We start from the raw sequence: 23,218 nt of genomic DNA on the forward strand, positions 1-23,218 counted from the left end.
TAAATTACAAATTCGTCTCTTTAATTGTGTTACTGTCCAAACACATGCAACTCACTTTTGGACAGCAACATAAAGTGCGTCCATTACAGCACAATGCTCCAGCTTGTAATTTTGCCTTTATCTCACTACTCACAGCAGCAGCGTATATTCCACTACCGTTATACCTCCTTTGTAACCTACAGTGAGACTGGGCATGACATACAGTTTATGCAGATTGGTGACATTGAAATTTAATGGTAAGATGATTCAACATTATGCAGTTTGGTGGGTTGGTACAGGAAAATTCTATACGTTGGTTTTATAGGTTCATAGGTGTATACTAAGCTAATGAGCACAGGGGTCTTTTTATGCCTAGCCATGCATCCCAAATGAATCTGAGGTGAGAATCAAACCTTGTAAACACCTTAACAATTACACCAACCCCTTAGGAGAGTGGCCTTCTGGATGACAGAACAGATAAGGATGCTAAAGTCATGGGTCAGTAGAAAGACTCATGGAATATAACGGGAGCTGTGGTGAAGACAGTGATTAGGGACTGTATTCAACAATGCTTAAGTGATCCTGACATTCCTTCAAACACTGGTGAAGCCTCACGTGGAGTAACGTGACCAGTTCTGGTACTCTACTGAGGAATGGAGATGAGACTGTGTCAATGACTGCTGTGTAGAATTGCCAAAATGGCAAGTTTAAATCAACAGCAGGGGGTACAAGGACAGAATTAGACATCTCAGCATATAGACTGTGGAAGATAGAAGACAAAGGAGAGATTATGAACTAAAACTGCCGCACTGTTAGGAGGTAAGGGAGAGAGCCAGACCTGATCAGGATGGCAGCGGGGACAATTTAAGATAGGCGTAGTGAAAGTCTGCTTCACAAACAGGGCAATGGCATTTCCAGAGGCATTATTACAGTGTAGGTCAATGGCTGTACCAAGGATTCACAGCACAGATGCAAAAAAGGATGAAGCACAGTAGATACTGCTGCATAACCTCTATCTACAATATATGGGCTAAATCAATAGATAATGGGTCTTTTATCCGTGACTTCATAAGTCTGTACTTACTATGGCTGAAACAGTTAATCTGTCCACTGGAAAAACCTCACTTTGCTATTAGATTGATGAGAATATAGTTATACTACATAAACTGAGCTTTAGCATTCTACATTGGGATGGAACATGCAAACGTAATGAAAATGTGAATATAGATACTGGTGATTGCAAGTCTTACATATCACACCTGATAAGGTTGCTCTCATCTTGATAAAACTATTACATTGTCATTATTCTTTTGTTGTGATGATACACGGATGTCATTATTCTTTTGTTGTGATGATACACGGATGTCATTATTCTTTTGTTGTGATGATACACTGATGTCATTATTCTTTTGTTGTGATGATATACTGATGTCATTATTCTTTTGTTGTGATGATATACTGATGTCATTATTCTTTTGTTGTGATGATACACGGATGTCATTATTCTTTTGTTGTGATGATACACTGATGTCATTATTCTTTTGTTGTGATGATACACTGATGTCATTATTCTTTTGTTGTGATGATACACTGATGCCACTTATTACTGCACACGCAGTCTCAGCCAAGATACTCACCAGTGCTCTCTGCCTTACTGACAAAACCATTGTGCAAAGGAATTCACTAAGACAGCGCACTTACATACTACTAATCCCACAATGACACTCAAAACATTCTAACACAACATGCTGGTAAATAGTTTCATGGCACAGAGACCCACTCATACTGGAGTCATGAATGGAGACATGATAAGTCAGCAAGCAAAGGAGAGTAGTATTGCTGAAAGTGAATTCATCCTCAAGTTTTGGTGAGCACCTTCAAAAGGTGGACCCTGTTTTTCATAAAATCTCCCCAAGACAACACTGACATATAGACTGTATTTATATAGCGTATATCATGGACAGAAGTAGGTTAAAAATGAAAAAAGATAGCTGGGTGCACAAGACCCAGGATAAAAAAGTGCACAATTCTGGTAGGCACACTGGTGCCAGGACTGGAAAAGATGGCAATGTAGAATCCTCAAAATACAGAAACATTCCTATAATGGGGCAAGGCCAGGCCCAGGGAGGGGGGTGCCCCCCCCCCCCCCGTTGCAGAAAGAAGCAGTAGTCCACAAAAATCACAAAACCTGATAGGCCAAAGAAGAGCCATAAAGATGATAAAACAGACAATAGAGGATAAGAAAGAAATTATGTATTTTTACTATTATGCAAAAACCCCAGAATTTCCAGACACAAGGTATACAAAATGGTTAAGAGAGAAATTAAAGGAAAGAAAAATACTTCCACAGGAAAAACTGTCAGAAGCTTCAAATAAAAATTTGTATTCATTAATACAACAGATTTGTGAAAACAGTATATAGAGCAAGAAACATTGATCACAAACAGGGAATGTAGAAAAGAAGATTAGTAAAGTTTGTTTGTTTGTGTCTTTCGGCTTTTCCTGGTTAGGGGTCGCCACAGCAGAACTCCGGTCCGCTAATGATTGGTAGTTGATTTTTACGTGCCGAGTTACCAGCCCTGATGCACAACCTTCAACGAAGGTATGCCCATTCACGCATGTCTCCACACAGATGACGTTCTAGCTGGGAATCGAACCGGACAGCATCTTACTGTGAGGCGACAACGCTACCACAGCACCACCACCGTGGATGAGTAAAGTAGAAATTAAAAAAATAGAAGTTGAAGTTATGGAGTGCCTGTGAAGTGAAGGATTTAGTGTAGAAGGTCTAACACAGGTTACATCACAGCAAGATGGAGCGAGTGCACAAAGTAAGGAGAAGCAGGAAGATCACGAAACATCTGAAGAAGAAATATCGATATGGGAAAGAGAAAGAGATTTAATATGGTGTAATATTTATGCAAAAGAGAAAGCAAAACTAACCAATACAAAAAAGCAGCACCAAAGATATTTGAAGAGAAATACAGGCAAAAGAATCTGGATATGGAAAACTTTACAATACACAAAATAAGAAGACAGAGGAAAAGCAGAAAAGGAGATTAGTAATGGAGAAGTTAAAGAAATACAAACTGAGGTTATGGAGTACCTGCAAAATGAAGTGTAGAAAATCTAATTCAGAAAGCACCACAACAGGATAGAACAATGGATATCCAAATTAAGGGGAAACCAGTAGAATGGGAAATAATTAGTCAAGTGCCTTATGAAGATATTTTGGAGCCTTCCATAGGAAACCAGTATAAATGTTCACTTGAAGCTGGACAGCAAGGAAATGAACAGGAAACTGTGGAAACTGATGCAGTCAATGATGAGGAGTGATAGGCGAGTGAGTTCCCATATGACAGAGCAACGGATGGCACAGGATGAAATTGAAGAGAATGTGCCATAGGAAATGGAAAATAAAAAATGTGCCCTCAGTTTAGAAGGAAATGAGCTAAGAGAAGAGTTGCTTGATTTAATAGAGACAGACAGACATATTAAGATCAATGAAAGAAATAGACTGCAGAACATCAATAATGCCCAAAAAGTCAGAAGTTTGAAAAAACAAATGAACACAGTAATTAGGACTGTCCATAGAGATCCATGCGACATAACAGAAGTAAACAGGATATATTACTGTGCAGCTAAATTAATAACTGAAAAAATCTTACTGAAGAACACAGGGTAGTGAGGGAGAGGAAGGGGAGAAATTGAATACCTTCATGGAAGTATCGAATAGAGAAAAATATAAAGCAATTAAGACAAGAAGTGTCACTGTTAGAAAAACATAGAAGAAGGAACAGATCAACAAAAATACTAACAAAGAGAGACATAATAAAAGCAATATGCAGTATTAGAACAGACCAGGATCTATCATGCACTGTCGCAAATATACAAAAAATCTCAGCACAGGCAGAAAAACGTAGAAGATATGCAGATAAATATAAAGGAAAAGTACAAAATAACAATTTAGTGATGACCCAAAAAAGTTTTGCAGATATTGGGAAACAAGGTAAAAGGAATTGAAAGACTACCAAAAAAAGAAGAAATAGATACATTTTGGAGAGATATTTATGAAGATCCTGTGGAACATAACAAAGATGCTAAATGGATAGAAGAAGTAAAAGAAAGAATAAGAAGTTTAAAGGTGCAGGATATGAAATGGGATGAAGTAACATCCAGAGAGACTGAAACAAAGTTAAGAAAAGCCTCCAACTGGAAAACTCCAGGCCCAGATGCAATGCCTAACTTCTGGTTAAAAGTATTAACATCTTTACACAAAGATTTAGCCCTGAGTAAGAATTATTTACATGCACACCCTGAACAGACACCAACCTGGCTAACAACAGGGAAAACAATGCTCTTAGTTAAGAGTGAATCTGCAAGCTACCCTAAAAACGATAGACCAATAACTTGCCTTTCGACAACGTATAAACTATACACAGGAATTGATGCCAGCAGAGTTCATAGTAATTTAGAAGAAAACTCAATTATGGCAGTACAATAAAAGGCCAATAAAAGAAAGTCATATGTAACAAAGGATCATTTCTTGTTAAATAAAGTTATAGTGGAGAACAGTAAAAAGGGGAAGACTTTAAGTATGGCATGGACTGACTACAAAAAAGCATTTGATAGTATCCCAAATTCATGGTTAAAAGAGTGCGTAAAAATGTATAAGATACACCCTACACTACATTACAGTGACCATGAAACAGTGGCAGACCACTTTGCAATAAAGCCATGATAAAGGACAAATTATTATCCGAGGGATAAAAATTCAAAGGGGGATATTCCAGGGTGACTCAGTGTCCCCGCTGCTATTCTGTCTTGCCCTTAACCCATTAAGCTGTCTACTTAACAGCTTAAGCCATGGCTATAATTTGGCTCCTAGAAAACAGCAGAGTGTAAAGACTACTCATCTTCTATTTGTCAAATATTTAAAACTGTATAGCTCATCAGATGAGGAACTGAAAGTACAACTGCAAGTTGTCAAAACTTTTTCAGATAATATTAGAATGTCATTTGGTCCTTGCAAAATGTTCAAAAAAAAAACATTTAAATCAGTACAGTTGCAGCAACAGGAAAACATTAGTTTGGGACAAGAATGTGATATAAAAGAAACTTGAGCAAAAGGGAGTATATAAAAATTGGGGAATTGATGAAGGATCAGCAATAAAACATGAGCAAATGTGAATAAAACTTAGTAAGAAGTACTTTAGAAGACTTAAATTAATCTGAAAACAATGTTAACATCTAGGAACAAAATCCAATCTATAAACCAATTTGCTCTTCCTGCTCTAACTTATAGTTTTGGAGTGACTGACTGGCCCCAAAATGTTTTGGATAGATTAGATAGAAAAACAGGAAGGATGCTTCATGCTCACCAAATGGTTTATAAATATCAGTGCATACCAAGATTATATATTTCCCTTTCCAAAGGAAGTATGGGCCTCCTCGAAAGTGATTACATGTATAGATCTGCTATAGTGGGAATGCATACATATCTGCTGACCTCACAAGATCGAAAAGTAGTGAAAGTTTTAAACATGAGGAGAGTAAGTCTAAGATGACTTCTCTGCTTAGTTTAGCAGAAGGATATCATCATCAAACGTGTTTGGGAATCAAACCAGAAGTAAACAAAAGATAAGTAACAAAAATGGATGACGGAGAAAAACAAAATTCACCAATAATCACCACAAATCTCTGTACCAGGATCCAATAAAGGCAGTCCCACAGCTTGGTATAAAAGGCCAATATGAGAAATTCTTTTGAAATACTTGCAGTCCACAAAGAAACTTTCCAGTCCACAAACACGAACTAAACGCTGTATGGTTTTAACGTCAAAATCCGAAGTTTCCTGTTATGGAAATGAAAGCGCTAAATCTTTCTGCTTGGAATATTTGAATACTGTCGTGTTGTGTTGTTAATAAAAGTTAAAACCATACAGCGTTTAGTTCGTGTTTGTGGACTGGAAAGTTTCTTTGGGGACTGCAAGTTTTTCAAAAGAATTTCTCATATTGGCCTTTTATACCAAGCTGTGGGACTGCCTTTATTGGATCCTGGTACGGAGATTTGTGGTGATTAGAAGTAAACAAAAATCAGGCAGCAACTGAATGTGCCAAAAAAAAAAAAAAAAAAAAAAAGAATATGATGTGAAGGACCACATGAGAAGGCAAGAAATGTGGAAAATGCATAAATATAGTCGCAAGTATAGAAAACTTTGGAACAAATTTATGTTGATCAGGAACGAATGCAAAAATGGTTAAGGAGAGGTGAATTTAAACCAATAGATGAAAGCTTAATATTGGTGGCACAAAGCAGTGGACTACATATACGTTAGTTTACAAAGTCTGTTGAACATGTGGGAGAAAATGACAAATGTAGGTTTTGTCAAACAGAATAGGAAATAGTTGAAAATCCTTTTGCTGGTTGTGATATACTAATATCTGAGGGACTATATACTGAAAGGCATAATAATGTAACAAAATTAAACATCATAGAAAATGATGAAATTTATATCATATGGGATCATCCATTAACAACAGTTCAAAAAGTAGATGAAAGAAAAACAGATATAGTATTCCATGAAAAGATAACAAAAGTAACATTGATCACTGAAATTGCTACATCCAGTGACTACAGTGTCTTATGTACAGAGAGACACAAAGTCATAAAATACCAGGATTTGCAGGCAGAAATGAGGGTAATGTGGAAGAAGGTTACCCAGACAGTTCCAGTAGTAGCAGTAGGAGCAATGGTTCTTATAAAAAAGAATTTACAATCTTACTAAGATATGTTACTGATATACGTAACTCTGTACAAATTGCAGAAGGATTCATTACTGAGCAAATTGCGGGTACTGTTAAGGTCGGGTTTTGGGCTAGGCAGTAAAATCTACCAGTACTGATCAGCAAATGAAAGCAGCAGAACAAGAGATCTGGTTCTGCCTGCTGTCTGTAATAATAAGGTGTCCCTTCTTCTTACAAAACTTAAAAAGTACATAGTATAATGGGTTCTGTGTATGTCTGCATTTTGTCTGAAGGATACAGACTCTGAAACTCAAATGTACTTCACAATTCAGTGACTTCTATCCTCCATGATTTATCTGAAAACCACGGACATTATGAGGAACAGACCAAACAAATGAGGCAAAAAGCTGGATATTCTGTGTAAATCCGGACAGTTTACAAGCATAGCAAGGTGAGTGTAAACATAAGGGACTGTGTGTTACATTGCTTTTCTGACAGCTCTCGCTAAGTGGCTTAAGTGCTTTATGGCATTGGAAGCTAGCAAAACACTAAGCACTATTTTTTTTTGTCTGTACCTAATTGTACACTGAGCAGATAAAGCTCTATGCACTACAAAGAATTATGATAGGGTTACCGATCATTATGTGTTCTCAACATTAATGCCAAGATTCCCCACTCAAGCTTCACTCTTAAGGGGAATTTCTTGGCATCCTTGTGTCAAACACATAAGAAATGGGTTATGATCAGTGACCCAATCACAATCCTCTATATCATGCAGTGTTTTGAGAGAGGAGGTTCAGGCTTTCTAAAAATAACCCCCATAGTTGTAGCTTTTCTGCAGGTGTATAAAATGTGCATTGAAATCATACAAGATCTCAGGAGTATCCTTGAAAAACAGAAATGAATCAGAATTACAGCCCTTAGACAGACGGGACAAACCAGACCTACACTGGTACTACTTCCCCAACCTGTGGTTAGCTGCTGTTAACAAACTTCCGTTAAGAAAGGGCATGTTGTCACCCTTACCACCCCCATCATCAGCTACCTATGGTAGTTTTCAGCAGAGACTATTCAAAGGTTTATGGTTATGGTACAAGCCCTGCTTAATAGAAAAAAAAAAAAAACACATTGGGTTTCTTGATCGGTACAGTTGCTCTAATTTAGCATTTAGCCAATGTTAAGATAACATTTGCATTACTCATTCATCTGTTACAAAAGTCATGCATCAAAAGTAGCTACCAGAGGCGTTGCCCCTTCGCCGCCCCCAGCCTAAACCTATCCAGAGCTGCACGCCTTGCTGTTGGAATATATATTTAGCCTCAGGATGTCCATACATTACAGCATTAGAGGTATTAGCTGTAATCTCCAGTGTTCGTAGATGCACACTATGTTTAAGAATGAATGTACATCCATATTTATGAACAGATGTTCTTAAACCTTGCTGATGTAACTCATATCTTGCTGGTGTAGGAAGAAAAGAATGTCACTACAGGGATCCGAATAGTAATATCAACATTCCTCCATAAAATCCCCTAAAATACTTAAAAAACAATGGTCTTGTCTGATTTGCAGATTCATAGCTATTTGTTGGACGTAGTTTATGGTCAGCAGCGCTAACACTTCATCACAGACAATGGGCAGATGTCATGAATAATGCAAACAAGTTGGGTGGCAGAAGTGACAGTGGCAGCAAAAGACGACAACCTTAGCCTTCATGTCAATAAATAAATAAACTGTATCCTACTTATAAAAAAGATATAAGGGCTTCTTTCTGATACAAATATCCAAAATGAGTATCTGTCTTTGCTAGTAGAAGTTCCTGTCATCACTGCTGCCTGCATTAGACTCTTATCCAGAAAAGGAGAGCAACAACAAAGAAATTGCCATAATGTTGCCAGTGGAACATAAACTATTCTTTCTTTTTTTGAAACTACTGATTTGACAGCTTGTTTGTCTTTTCGGCTTTTCCCAGTTAGGGGTCGCCACAGCAGAACTCCGGTCTGCTAATGATTGGCAGTAGATTTTGATGGTGCCGAGTTGCCAGCCCGATGCCCAACCTTCAGCGAAGGCATGCCCATTCACGCATGTCTTTCGGAGGCCACTCGACCGCGGGGAGGACATGTAGACTCCACACAGAAGGCACTCCAGCCGTGAATCGAACAGGAGAACCTCTTGCTGTGAGGCAACAACGCTACATATATATAAAATCACACACACACACACACACACACACACACACACACACACACGCATGCACACGCGCACACACCTGTACTGACACCACTGCTAAGATACAGATGCAGATGGCCTATGACGTCTGCTTCCTGGATCAGAAACAAATTTTCCAAAGCCCAAAGCAAAAGGAATACATAACTAGGTGTATTAAAGTTTATAGTCTGACCATGGAAGCTCATTCACTTCTTTAGTTCCTATGGGTTCACAAGGTCAGAATGCGATGCAGAAATACTGCTGAAAGTTTCACTGTGCAGAAGTGCATCTTTTCTTCTCTCTCTCTTTCTCTTATGCACACACATTTATATACTCATAACCAAATCTGTTCTGGCAGTCGTGTAATCAGGTGGGATGAAGGCAGCAGCTGACCCAGGTGCAAAGTGCTACAGGGCTTGATTGGCAGATGTTGAACGGTCCTCAGTACAGTGAATTACTGGCATTCAAATGTCAATAATGCATATGCAGTCAGGACCGAAGTGCTTAACTCAGAGTGGGTGGCATAAACTGTAGCAGCAAGCAGTTTGCTAAAGTTTAAAAGGCAAAAAAAAGTGTTATCTGGGTTTGAAATTAACAGCTTTTTTCCCCCTCTCCTTTCCTCAACTTAGAGTTGGGGGAGGGTGCTAGAATACCTAGCTACACCTCTGTGCTCTGATGATAATTTGGTATCTTTTTATGTGTGCAAAACAAATGGATTACACAACAGCTAAAATACATATACACAATTCTTACCTGTAAAGCAATAAAACATTTCAGTCACTGACTTTAAGGTCAATACTTTTTGTGTGAGAAAATGTGTGCACTTCCCCTGTTAGTTTACAGACCAGGCTTGTGTTACTGCTATAAGTATTCCACAAGCATGTGTATGCAAATCTCTCAGTACAAGAAATCTACTTTTTCATTCTGAAGGAGGGTAAAGTTCTGTGATGGGAAACACCATGCAGGAGTCCAGCTAAAAATCTGAACAATTTGCTCTAATTAGCTAATCTCATCAAATGCAGACATCACTACACCTAATTTGTCTCCAAGCAGCACTAACGGTTGATCAGGTACATATCTATTTTTTAACAAAGCTACAGTCTTACCTATGCTCTTCTGTACCACTTCCTATAGTTTAAAAAAAAAACTGTTCCTCCCTCCCTTCCAAGGCACGTTAACTGAAGTGCAGAGGGTGCTTAAGTGGCATGCTCAGAACTGAGCTTTGTGTTAGTAAAGAACATTTCAAATTCAGTTCAGGTACAGAGTACTCAGACCGACTACTGACTATAATATCATCCATTAGACTCCACCAGACTTGTTCTTCCTGAATCTGTTGTATGGCAGACTACTGCTCTGCTTACCTGTAGGTTAATGCCAACAGCAAACGGTAAGCTTTTCAACTAACACCATACTATCCTTTAAAATGTTCTCAGTGCCATGAAACATTACCAGAAGTTCTTCCAAAAAGCTCTTATAACCTTACTAGGACAAAGGTTTAGAATTCCTCGTTGGCAGTTGGCAACTATAGATACTGAAGACAATGGTTTGAAATCAATTTCTGAAAACAAATAAATAAATAATACAGAAATCCACCTATTCTTTGGAGGATACATCTAGAGGAAAGAATGCCTGAAACTAAAGCACTGCAATGACGATGATGATGATGTCCTTCATAAATGCCACTCAGTGTAAAATTCAGGGACGAGGAGTTAAGCTAATTGATTCTTCTGTTTAAAGTAAGCTTCAAATCGACACAAAGCATAAGTCAGATAGCCAACTGATTTGACAGCACAGAGAAGTAAACCCATGGAGAAAGGCACCAATAGTAACAATGTTTTTCTAATAAACTGCTCTGAAGGATTTAGATACATTTTCATTTCATTCAGAGTAAAAAAGTAATAATAATAATAATAGTAATAATAATAATATAAAAATCCAAAACACACAGAACAGTAAGACAAGTGAAATACATGTACACCTTTGCAGTCCATACTAATATACAAAGATATGGTTAGAAAATGCCTGCAGAAATAATTATTTTATTTTTGTAACAAACTAAAAGAGAGAGAGAAAATATTTTAGTAGGCAGAGAATTCCAACTGGTTCGTTTACTGTAATTGCCAAAAAGTTGACATTACTGGGGAAGAAGCTAAAGGACAGAATATCTTCTTGCATGAGCAATTAGGATATTCTAGGCTGCATGCTGACAGAAAAGATTTAAAAAAACTAGATTCCAGACTTCTTAGTCAAAAGTGCTAGATAACGGATGTTATACAATACAAAGATGAGGCATTTAATAGCTAGGGCATTAAGTGCTACCAAGCCGCAACAAGCCACAGAAAGATTGCTCAGTAACTAGAACATTAGGTTTTGCAGAAGCTGCAGATGTTACAGTGTGCCACCTCCAACTTGATGTGCCTAAAATAACAGGAGGGTTGTTGTTTTTTGCCTTTCGGCTTTACCCGGTTAGGGGTCACCACAGCGGAACTCTGGTCCGCTAATGATTGGCAGTAGATTTTCACGAACGCCGAGGTGCCAGCTCGATGTCCAACCTTCAACGAAGGCACGACCATTTACACATGTCTTTCGAACATCAACCAACCACGGGGAGGACATGCAGACTCCACACATAAGGCACTCCCCGCACTCCAGCCGAGAAATGAACGGGAAAACCTCATGCTGTGAGGCAACAACACTACCGCTGCACCAGTAAAGGCACTAAAACAGTTAAATGGCACAGATGTCAGATCTTTAGTAGGAAAGGCGAATTTATTTCAGAAACATTATGAAGGTAAAATAAATTATCTTTCACAAGGGTCATCACTAATAAGTATATTTAAATTCTACAACACAATCAATATTCATTCAGTCCTTGGACTCCTGTTTCTTGGTCACTCCCTTCAAACATATTCCTCCCTTCTACTCCCTATGGACAAATATCATAACCTTGATAGCAGCTACTTCCCTTCAAGGTAATCTCATACTTCACCGTAGGTTCTTAATTGCATGGATTGGTCAATTTCAACACCTACGCTTTTTCAGGAATTACCTAGGGGGTGGTGTGTGTGTGTGTGTGTGTGTGTGTGTGTGTGTGTGTGTGTGTGTGTGTTCAAAACTGTAAAACTCCACTGTCAACCATGAGCGGACAGGTGATCCACTGTGGCAACCCCTAACCAGGAAAAGCCAAAAGTAGAAGAAGAAGAATGCCTTCAACTGGCTGGATAAAAGCTAAGAAACACTCGGAATGGGTTGTGTTCTGTCTAAGCTCTACAGACACTGGCAGCATGGAATAGCATGTACCGCTTAGCTGACTGTGATTTTCAGGAACATCCTTATCATAGCTTGACATTTTTCTCTGCCCTTTGTAAAATTTGTGATTTTTGAGTGACAGAATGATATAGATACTGCAATTATACACTTTTCCAAAAAGTACATATTAATATAATTCATTTTATTAAGTCAGCTTTGTAGTTGATAGGGTATTTTAAAAAGGGTCCCCTGATTGTGAGCTTTGTCTCTGATTCTGAAAAAAAGAAGTTGGATGCAAAGACATTCTGGCAGAGGTGAAAGAATTAAATTCCATACTGGCAATTGGCCCGCAGTATGACTGCCATCTTTGACTGATAGCTGCTAGTAGCTGATCCAATAATTAGGGGAGAATAAACAAAATGCAGAACGTACACGTGCTGTTGGGAAAATAATGGACATGTGTCATAAGTAAGTGCATGAAAAGACAAACGAACTGTGCAACTGCAAATTATATGGATTCACTACAGAAATAGCTATAGAAACTATGAGATGCAAATTCTGTACTGGATAACTATAAAACCAGGTCCAGGAAGCAGTGTTGATGTGGTTTACCTTGTCCTCATTAAGGCATCTGATAAGGTGCTTCAGAACACTGAACTTATGTGAATGTGTGTTTGTAGGAGCATTGTGGGAATAATAAATCACTGAAGAACAGAAACCAAACCATTTGTATAAGAGGGAGAGTTGTCAGAGTGCTGAGTATAAGTAGCTCTTTCTGTTATTAATGTAGCCAACATAAGACATACAGTTAAAGAAAGATGCGTCTCATACAACTTGAATCAAAGGACGGATGAACTTTCCTGCATCCCAGCTCTTGCTTCTCCATTTCAATTCTTGACCGAGGCACTTCCTGTATGGACTATGCACTGGTTTTACTAACTGCAATGGTTTCCTCCCACATCTCAAGGACATGTTTTTGTGTGAGTTGCTGTAGGTATTCATGTGATGTGAGTAACTGTGTGCATGTGCTCTAAGATGAATTTCAGCTTTCAGCTTTATTACTATGCTTAAATCTAATTACACAATGAAAAAAAATGAGTGTAATACTGCAACTATAACATACAAGAACAGGGAAAAGTTATTACAAAGTAATAAAACATTATCCAACCAAATACATTCTGAGTATAACAAAGCAGATAAATATAATAACTAAGGATACAGAGTAAGCCTATTTAATCTTTAAGTTACAGCTATGGTAAATAAAAAAAAATCTTTGTGAAATGAATAATTGTAGGACTATACATATGAAACTCATTGCAGGACAAATAATTACAAACTATAAAATGTCTGGTGGCCACACACGCAGAAAACTAAAATAATAACCACAATAAACAAGTAAGCTGGTTAGTTTAGTGGGACTACACTATGCTGTAATAACTACTGCTTCAACTGAAGAATGATGTCATAGTTTTCCCAAACAGTATAACAGCATTTCCAGTCAGGCAACACTCAAAACTGTAGATAAGATTGCAAAACAGCCCTTCAAAACAGAATTATTCTTGAACCACATACATTCATAGTCCAAGATCTCTACAACTTTTAAAACAAAAGTCCCAGACATTCTAAAGAGGTCCCAAGTAATAATGATTGCCAAAAGCTGATAATGACAGCAAGGCATATTTAGTATCACCACAGCTGTAGCTAGAAGTTGGCTAAAAAACAATGTCAAATAGTGAATCAGCAGTCCCAAACACTGAACTACTAAACAACAGATGTTAGGATACTATTAGGATGCCAGGATGCTGTAAGTAAGAATAAAACTTAATTCAAGATAACTGCATCTATATCAACAGTCCTGGGTGGAGCAGCTGGGAAGTGCCTTAGGAACAATACCAGATACTGAAACACTGCTCACTGCTTGTTAGAGTGGTACATGTCACATTGCTGGATGCAGGATGGCTGTAGGTATAGCAGCAGTCTTAAGCACTGCATTATGTCAACAATCCCAGAAACTGATGCAGGAATCCCAAATGCTGAAACACTAAATGCTGGATGTTAGAAGTCGAAGAGCTACATGTTAAATATTAGGATGTGCAATGTAAAAAGGAGCCACACAATCTCTGTAGCCTTAAAACACATCAACAAAATTCTCAAACATTAAATAAATAACAAAACACAGAAGGCACACAAGCTTAAATAAAAAATCTAAATGTGACTGAGGTTGATCTAGGCACATAGCTGTAATCACCATCTTGTCTAGGCACATAGCTGTAATCACCATCTTGGTCTTCACGTTTATCCTGTTCACAAAGGAGTTTTGTTCTTACACCCTTTACTTGTTAGGAGGGGTTCTGACTCCCAGCAAGCCACTCCCTAATTATCCCCCCACATTTACTACAACAGCCATATACTTAAGTTTATCAGGTTAAAACATCTCATATGAGCAGCGAGCTAAATGCCTTCTGAAATCAGACAATACCACTAGTAATCATTTTCCAAAGGTATGGTGACTAAGTTACAAAAATTAATCAGACTAATCTGATACCATCTCATTAAAGAAAATCCATTCTGAGTTAGATTTACTAAATTGCTTTCCAATACAAATAATTTGAAGCTCATTTTCAGTAGATTTGCTATGACTTTTCAAAATGCAGACATTAAACTATCTACTTTACAGTTAATAGTGCCCCTCCTGGATCCACTGTAGTCACCTTCCTATCACTAAGTACCTGCCTCCACTATGAACAATTTAAACATAGCATCTCGACTTTCAAATCCATAAACGTTCTAGCAGCAGCAGCAGCACTATCTAAGTAGGGAGCCTTATCTTCTTGGAGCTTGTCTATTCTCATTCACCTCCACTTTCAGAATTACACCCTCTATATGCTACCTCGTTCCTCAGCAAAATGTCTGCTTTCCCACACTTGTGCATCCCATTTCTCTCTGTTTTATAAAGCAGAAACAAAAAGCTAATTTAAGGCATTGGCCTGTTATAAGCATCACTTGTGTCTTCTAAAAATCTTAATTTACTACAATAGATAGATTCAAAGTGTGGGAGTTCTTGCATTTGGGTCTTAATGAGAAACGTGGAACCCAGACTTCATCATAGAAACTTAAAATGCTTCAGGATATACTCAGTATTCGAGTTCCTTTGTGAATTAAGTTAATAGTTCTACAACATCTTATTTTTAATGGCAACTTGTTTCCAACAAACAAAGAAGGAATCAAGAATCTACTTCTCCGTATTATCTTTGGGGGGGAGTTGTAGTTTATCATTCGGGTGTTATCTCTGATTCTTAAAGCTTTGTTGAAATTTAAATCATGATAATAATGAGGTCAGCTTTTGGTTTCCTCTTTTTACTAATATACTTAAAAACCTCTGTGCTTACCATTAACATCTAACCAATGCTTCTCTTCTAGTTTCCTTTGCAGCAAATAAGCCATCAATACAATTCCTTACTGTTTCACTGTGCAAATTTTCAGCCCCATTACCCACTTTCATCTTCCATTACACAGTCTAATCAACTTTATAATCCTTTCAAATGCCCCATTAACTCATGACTTATAACTTGTTTTACTAGTTTTTCTTTTACATACACATCACCATACACACAAGAAATATGTCCTCAATAATTTTCTAAACCTATCAAAGTCGATCTCTTCTCATTCCTCTTTCAAATCCAACCCTTTCCTAATCCTTCATAATCTACAACTTTGAGATATAAACACTAGCAGTCAATTTGCAAAACAATTTATACTCAAACTAAGGTGCTGTCCTAAGCTCGACAGGTCCACTTAAACATGGGCAATTATCAAGCAAGGCTCACACATTTCTCTGGGCAATTATGCAAATGAGGAAATACACAAGCCTTCTAAAGCAGTTGCAGTGCATCACCCAATTCCAAAAGAATCAATGTAATTTCAATCTGGTATTTCAGGGCATGCTTCTTTGCTGCCCTCACTCCCTGTTTTGCCTTTCAGCTACCTCCATTTGTAGTTAATATGTCGGGGGGGGGGGGATAAGAAGGCAGACGAACAGTCACATCAAAGATGCACAGTTATTTACAGGGTAAACTTAGAAAGGTGCTAGAATAACAGGTTTTGTGTTAGCACTCATTTTTCTGAAGGATACAAAGTCTGAAACTAAAAATGTCTGTCATTTTTGAGTGACTTCAAGCTTCAATGATTAACCCAAAAAACACACATTTTATAAAGAACAGACCAAAAATATGAAGCAAAAATCTGGACAGTTGAGAGGTATGATTGTTAGCCATATCCACTGTGCACAAGGACAAATAAAACTGTGTCTGAGGTCTGGATCTCTAGTCTATGCCACACTGCCTTGACAGATGATTCCTCCAAAATAGCAGCTGTCATCTCTGTTTGTGCCTCCCTGAAAGTACTAGCGATATATATATATATATATATATATATATATATATATATATATATCTATATCTATCTATCTATCTATCTATATATATCTATATATATATGGTTTACCATTAAAATGTCGCCGTGCAATTGGACGGCTATGAAGTATTCGAACAACAGATGTTTGAATACTTCATATGTTTGCAGGTTACATGAGCGAATGTCTAATTTGCGAATGGACTGTGCATTCACAAATATAATGTTCGCTCATGTAAAGGGATTGCGGTACAGTGCGGTTAGGGAAATACATCCCTTTCCTCACTGTAGTGTGATGTCGGAGTTAGAATATTAAGGTAGGGTAGGGTGTGGGGTATGCAGCCCCCTTGCCCCCCTGCATAAACGGGATGTTAAGTGTAGGGATTAGGGAGTTACGATAAGGGTGGCATTGTTGTTAATGCCATAAAATGTTGTCGACATTTTCGGCATTAACAGCTGTTTTTCGACAATAGGGTCATTAGGTTAGTTGTAGTTTCGGTAAAACACTTTGGTTATTCGAACCGTTTTTATTTTTATTTTCGATATATTGATAGTAAACCTATATATATATATATTTTTTTTTTTTGGTTAAAAGAGCACACACACATAGATAGGCACAAGCACAAAGTTTGCTACTTAAATTTGCATTATGAGTTTTCAGTCCAACTAGTACTTCAACTGTAGAAAATAATATTGAAATAAAATGCAAATTTGCATGTAATCATTTTGGGTTGTAGAAAAGTACAGTTGTGCAAGTAAATTTACTATAACAGTAGATGTTCAAATGATCCTTGCTGCAGTAGCGTAAGTTATAAGTTTTATATCCTGCAAAGCTTCAGGGCACCTTCCACTCACCCAAACCATTAGCTTGAGCTGAACTGGTTAAAAAGACAGGTTTGGGTGCCAGACCTTCACAGTTTTTATGCCAACTGCGAACATCTACTGTCATGGTAAATGTTCTTCATATTGATCATTGCTGTGATAGCCTAAGCTGCATGGGTAGATTATCATAGCATAGAACGACTGTGAGGTAGAAGAAGAAGGGTCCAGGAAGCCCTGGACAATGGTACTAGCAAAATGAGACCTAGACCTGGAGAAGGAATCTGTCTTGTTGTGCTTTGTACAAGTATGTACAGAGGACAAAATTGCTGCTTCTAGAATACTTCTATAATTCAACCCTTCCCAAAAAGCCATATATAAAACCATGGCATGGCAGAATATGGCTTGACCCTGCCTGGAACAGTTTTGTTGTGGAGGGAATAACAAAAGGTAATAGCCTGAGATATCCATTTGGAAAGAGCATACCTCTCAACTGTCCTAGATTTCTGCGGACTGTCCCGATTTTTGTCTCATATTTTGGGTTTGTTCCTCATACAATTTGCGGTTTTCAGGCAAATCTTTGAGGCTTGAAGTTACTCAAAAATGATGGACATCTGAGTTTCAGACTTCATATCCTTCATAAAAATGCATGCTAACACAAATCCTGTTGTTCTATAATCTCTCTACATTTATAAGAGCAATACTTAACATTTGCCCCTATTTTTAGGCCTTTGTCTCCCACGTTAATTTAGTCTCTGTCCAGATCTTTTATACTAAGAGGTTGAGTTGTATGGGAATATTCTGCCTTGACACAGGCTATCCATTCTCCTTACCTTAACAAGAAACGAGCAACTGAGCAGAAGTTATGAAAAATGTAACGTCAGGATAGTACCTGAACTGTCTGTGGACATCCAAGGTATGAAGTATCCTTTCTCCTTCATGCTGGGGTTCGGGGAATAACACTGGTATATGGATAGCTTGACTTTAAGTAAATCTGAATGCCACTTTAAGCATAAGTCTTAGTTCTCAAGGAAACTTTGTCCTGTGGAAAATAAAATAAGGCTGACCTACCATAAAAGCTTACAACTCAGAAAGTCTTCTTACAGAGGTCAGAGCAAGGAATAAAACTGTTTTCCATCTTAAGAACCTCAAGTCAACTAGATGAGCTGGTTCAAATGGAGCAAATGTTAGCTTCTCTAACACAAAATGAATGTCTCAAGGAACAGCCACTGGTTTCCTTGGATGTCCCTTATGCAAACCCCCTTTAAAAATATGTTAACATGGGAATGCCTTGATAAAGGGAATCCATGAGCAGACATGCTGAAATGGCAAACAAATGACAGAGGAGTAAGACAGGCAAATAGAAAAGCAACTCACACAAATATTGTAAAACAAGTGAAACACTACTCTGAATGGGTTCGGTTTATGTTCTTGGCACCAACTAGAAAACATTTTCCATTTGCTAATATATGATTTTCTAGAAGAGGACTTTCTTTCCTCCTTTAGTACTGCCTGCACATCCTCAGTAAACAAGTGACTAAAAGGTACTAAGACCCTATGATTCAGGCAGTCAATTAAAACAGTTGGGTTGGGATGTATAAAATGTCCCTGTTCTTTTTTTTTTTTTAAACAAGAGACATCTTTATTAAATTGTCACTCATGACATAGGCAATCATACATTTATATAAATTAAAACAAACCATATTGACATATTTTCAGTTGCAAACATTATACATCAATTATAATCTATCTAGTCATTGTCAGTCAAACATTACAAAGCTCATTCAATTCCTGCCTTCTGTTGAACATCATTCCTCCTTCAAAACATTGTTCTGCATATATTGTTCCTACCATTCCTTTTTTCCCCATGCAATTTGTTCCTACCCTTTTCTAAAGCTCCCGCTTCTAGTTGTTTTATCTGTTTCACTATATTCACTACTTCTAGTACAGTTGGTTTAGACTTTGATTTCCATTTTCTAGTAAATGCTTTTTTGGCAGTCATCAGAATTAAACTCAGCAAGGCCTTGCTACGTTTAGACAATTCCAATTCTGTATCATTGATCAAAAAACAATTTCCTTAGTTACAGTTATTTGCTCACCCAACATTTTGATAGCCTGCAGGAACTTTTTAAAGTCTACCAATTCATTACAATGTGAAAAAATATGTTCCCAATTACCTGTTTCATCTCTGTTCTTATGTGATTAGATCCAGTCTGTGAGGAAACTGCTCTGAAGCAAGTGCTATAGGACAGGAGGGAGCAGAGAGGTTTGGTCTGGGGATGTGGAATAATTCTCTGCAAAGGAGGGATCTCTTCCCACTAAGTCAGTCTCAGAACCCATTTGTCTGAAACAACTTGCTGCCAAAACAGAGAGAAATGAAGAATCTGACTTTCTGAAAGGGATAAGAGACTACCCGGCTGGGAGGTGGGACAAGGCCTCTTACATACTCATTCTGACTTTTTTGACTGTCCTTTGTTCTGGGGGGTTCCTGTTTTCTTTTAGGGAACCTCCCCACCATTGGTTTTAATGTTTGATTACCAGCACATTGCTGAGGCTGTTTGCTTTGTTTTGTTTCTTGCTGCAGTTGGACAATGGAACAAAATAACCTTTGGAAACCTTAGGGAAGGATAAAAAAAATCTGAGAGATTCATTGTATATCAGCTTAACCCTCTCATCACATTTTGATAACCTTTGCAGCAGTGGGACCAAAATCTCTTTCCCAAGGTGAACTTAAAAGCTCATTTTTACATCCTCTAAGAGGTTTTGAGGGGTCTATATTAGAAGACCGAAAGTTTAAAATCGCAAAAATGCCGGACCTCGAAATCATTACTGCCCTGCAAAATATATATTCGAACTCCAAACTCGCACTACAGTGAGGGGCAAATATTCTGATCTTTACTGTACTGCGATCTCAAAAAAAGCACTTTGAGGTCCGGCATTTTTGCGATTTTAAACTTTCGGTCTTCTAATATAGACCCGGTTCTGAGAATTAATCCAGGCAAACCTCTTCAACACAGTACACGTGGCAACCTCACCGGATGTAGTATCTACAATCATAAACGCACTTTAAAACGTGGCAACCTCTCCGGATGTGGTATCTACAATCATAAACACACTTTAAATGACTAGTGACCTGAAAAATAAAAAAAAACAAACTACACAAAGCAGATATATTTCTCACAGGGAGGAACTACCGATAAAACATTCCTTGTATTTTCACTGTTATTCACAATAAAGTTTAACATATGAGCTCGACAACTGAAAATTATATAAATTAAAGTTGCAGAAGCAAACACTTTCCCCAAACTTAAAAGTTGTTTTACCATTCTTATCAAAAGGGGAGGGTTACAGGTAAAATGTTTGGCAGCAGCTGGGTCGTGTTTGGGAAGAGTGTATAAAAACTTAAAAGAGTGAGGAACTTTATACATTACATTTGCCTTTTTAGGGAGGCAGTAAGCTGGGTATCTGGAAAATTGCAGTCAGTGACGCACGCTTCCTCCACAGCTGATAGAACTGGGAAAATGTGTAAAGGTTCTGCAAATTCCTTCTGTAACAGCTGATAGTATTTTCTGGGGGATTGAGAAACCTCAGTGTTCTTCCACTGAATACACTTGCACATTCTGGAAACAGTCTCGGAGAAAAAGAATCATTGATAGGGAGATTCAGGTGATATGCTCTCCACTGAGTCTGAATCAGAATTCTGAGGGGGAAAATGTATCTGTTCCATCACATTCCCTTCTGGATTTAATTTCTTGAATCTGTTCAGGAAAAGAGGAATCACTTTTTCTTTTATCAGAAATCACCTGATAAGAAAGGTCAAGAGCCTGTAATAGACCCCGAGCCAGTGAAACTGAAGCAGTAAAAGCTATAAGTTTAGTTTTCTGTTTCTATTTGTCAGGAAAAACTAAGGCAAACAAATATTTTAATGTCAGCAATAGCTTCCTCAGGGTTGGGCACAGCATTCTGGTTAAACAGGGAAACTTACCCTGCCCACTCTTGCAACACCAACAAGTGGTTCTCCCTTATCCATTAAGGGGAGCTCAGTAGTTGCAGGGGACATAACTAACTCCCAGTGCATACTGGCTGTATTTGCCACACAGAGGGATCTAGGGGGAAAAGGAGACAGACCTGAAGAACCAGCTTGGGCACAGCAGTCTCTCACCTGCATCTCAGGCAAATTACCAGCCTGCTGTGGTGGCAAACACCGTTATTGAATTATCACTTAAGACATAGGCAAAGATACATTTACATAAAAGAAACAAACCATGTGAGTAACTTCTACTAGCTAAGAATTAAGAGTAATGATCTTTGAGATATAACAACATATTTATTGACAATTACTCAGATAAAGGTGTGTTGCCTGAGCAGCACTAAACACTCCAAAATATTGTTTCTTTGTGGTCAAAAACTACCACACCTCCCATGCACTGGTATATTATAATCAAGTTGCTGCTTCACAATAAAAAAGAGCTGGCTTCCTGATAGGATGAATTTGTACAGAAATACTTCCTGCTACAATAAAAAAGCTAAATTTGCCACCAGTCTTCCACATAGTACCCACCATTGTCATGGCTTAAAGCAATTAAGCTGGCTTAAACTATACAACTACCTAACATATTCACAACTGACTACAGCACTCATTCATCATCCAGAAAAATACCCTGCATTATAAACCTTATTACTGACCTACTGTCCAGCAAATGCCCTCCATTCTAGTAACAAATTCTTATTATTTGCAAACAAGTCAAATAATGTTGCAGGAGACTAGATGTACTCCCAGTACATTGCTAAACTCTAGAACAGTATCCCCACACAAATAAAACTCTCTGACAAACTCAACTGCTTAAACAGCTTAACCAGTCCTGGACCTGCACATGCTCATCACAAGGTTAAGACTTTATGTTCACTGTACGACACTCTCCAAATACATACCCTCAACCTCTCACTGAAATGACAAAGCAATTTTTATACTTAACTGCTGCCTGTAAAATCCACTAAGTTGCAAGTGAGCTTTCTCGTTAGTAATTTCCACCTCTGTAAAATCTTAGAATGTATAAGTGTATCTACTGTTTGTGCATAAATGTAAACAGAAATGTAACTACTCTGTGCTTAACTGGAACCTACTATAATACAGTGTAAGCAAATGGAGCTTTTCTCCCCAGGCCTCTGCTGAAAATGGGTATTACCCAGTCGGACTTTCCCAGTAAATAAAGACAAATAAAGCAAGTAAGTAAATAAATACATGTATTTGTTGAATAATAATTACTGAATTTTACATTGCCAGCTTTTCTTTTAACTGAAAACAGGAATATTGCAATAACATTAATAATTATTTTCCCTGAATAGCTGTGAATACCTCTCAAACTCTGTGTGTAAGAAATTTGATTAAAGCCTAAAATAATGGTGGGACAAAAGGCCAATATTAGGGACAAATTTTAAAAATTGCTGTTGTAAACTTAAAAAGATGCTAGAATAGCAGGATTTATGTTAACATGCATTTTCCAAAGGAAATGAAGTCAGAAACTCAAATGCATATAATTTAGGGATTTCTGTCCTCAATGATTTGTCTGAAAAACACAAATTTTATGAGGAGAACAGACCAAAAAAAAAAAAAGCATGAGGCAAAAATCTGGAGATTCTGCAAAAACCTGTGCAGATTTGAGGTATACACGCTTTAAAGTTTACAAAAATAATGTTCTCTCTTGCTTCACTGAATCCCCGCAATAGCATTATATGGTACTGAATCCTCTACACACTCATGCATACCCACACCTATTCACACATACTTGCATACAGGCACTTGTTCA

The 23,218-nt window shown here is 37.8% G+C and overlaps 1 protein-coding gene across 1 annotated transcript in view; it reads right to left on the reverse strand.

Moving 5' to 3' along the window:
- PMFBP1 (polyamine modulated factor 1 binding protein 1) overlaps nt 1-23,218 on the reverse strand; it is a 3,624,986-nt gene that overhangs the window by 129,757 nt on the left and 3,472,011 nt on the right. The gene's annotated exons all lie outside the window — the stretch shown is intronic.

This window comes from Protopterus annectens, chromosome 8.part1, assembly GCF_019279795.1.
Source record: "Protopterus annectens isolate FY-2018-M chromosome 8.part1, PAN1.0, whole genome shotgun sequence".
NCBI classification, from domain to species: Eukaryota; Metazoa; Chordata; order Ceratodontiformes; family Protopteridae; genus Protopterus; species Protopterus annectens.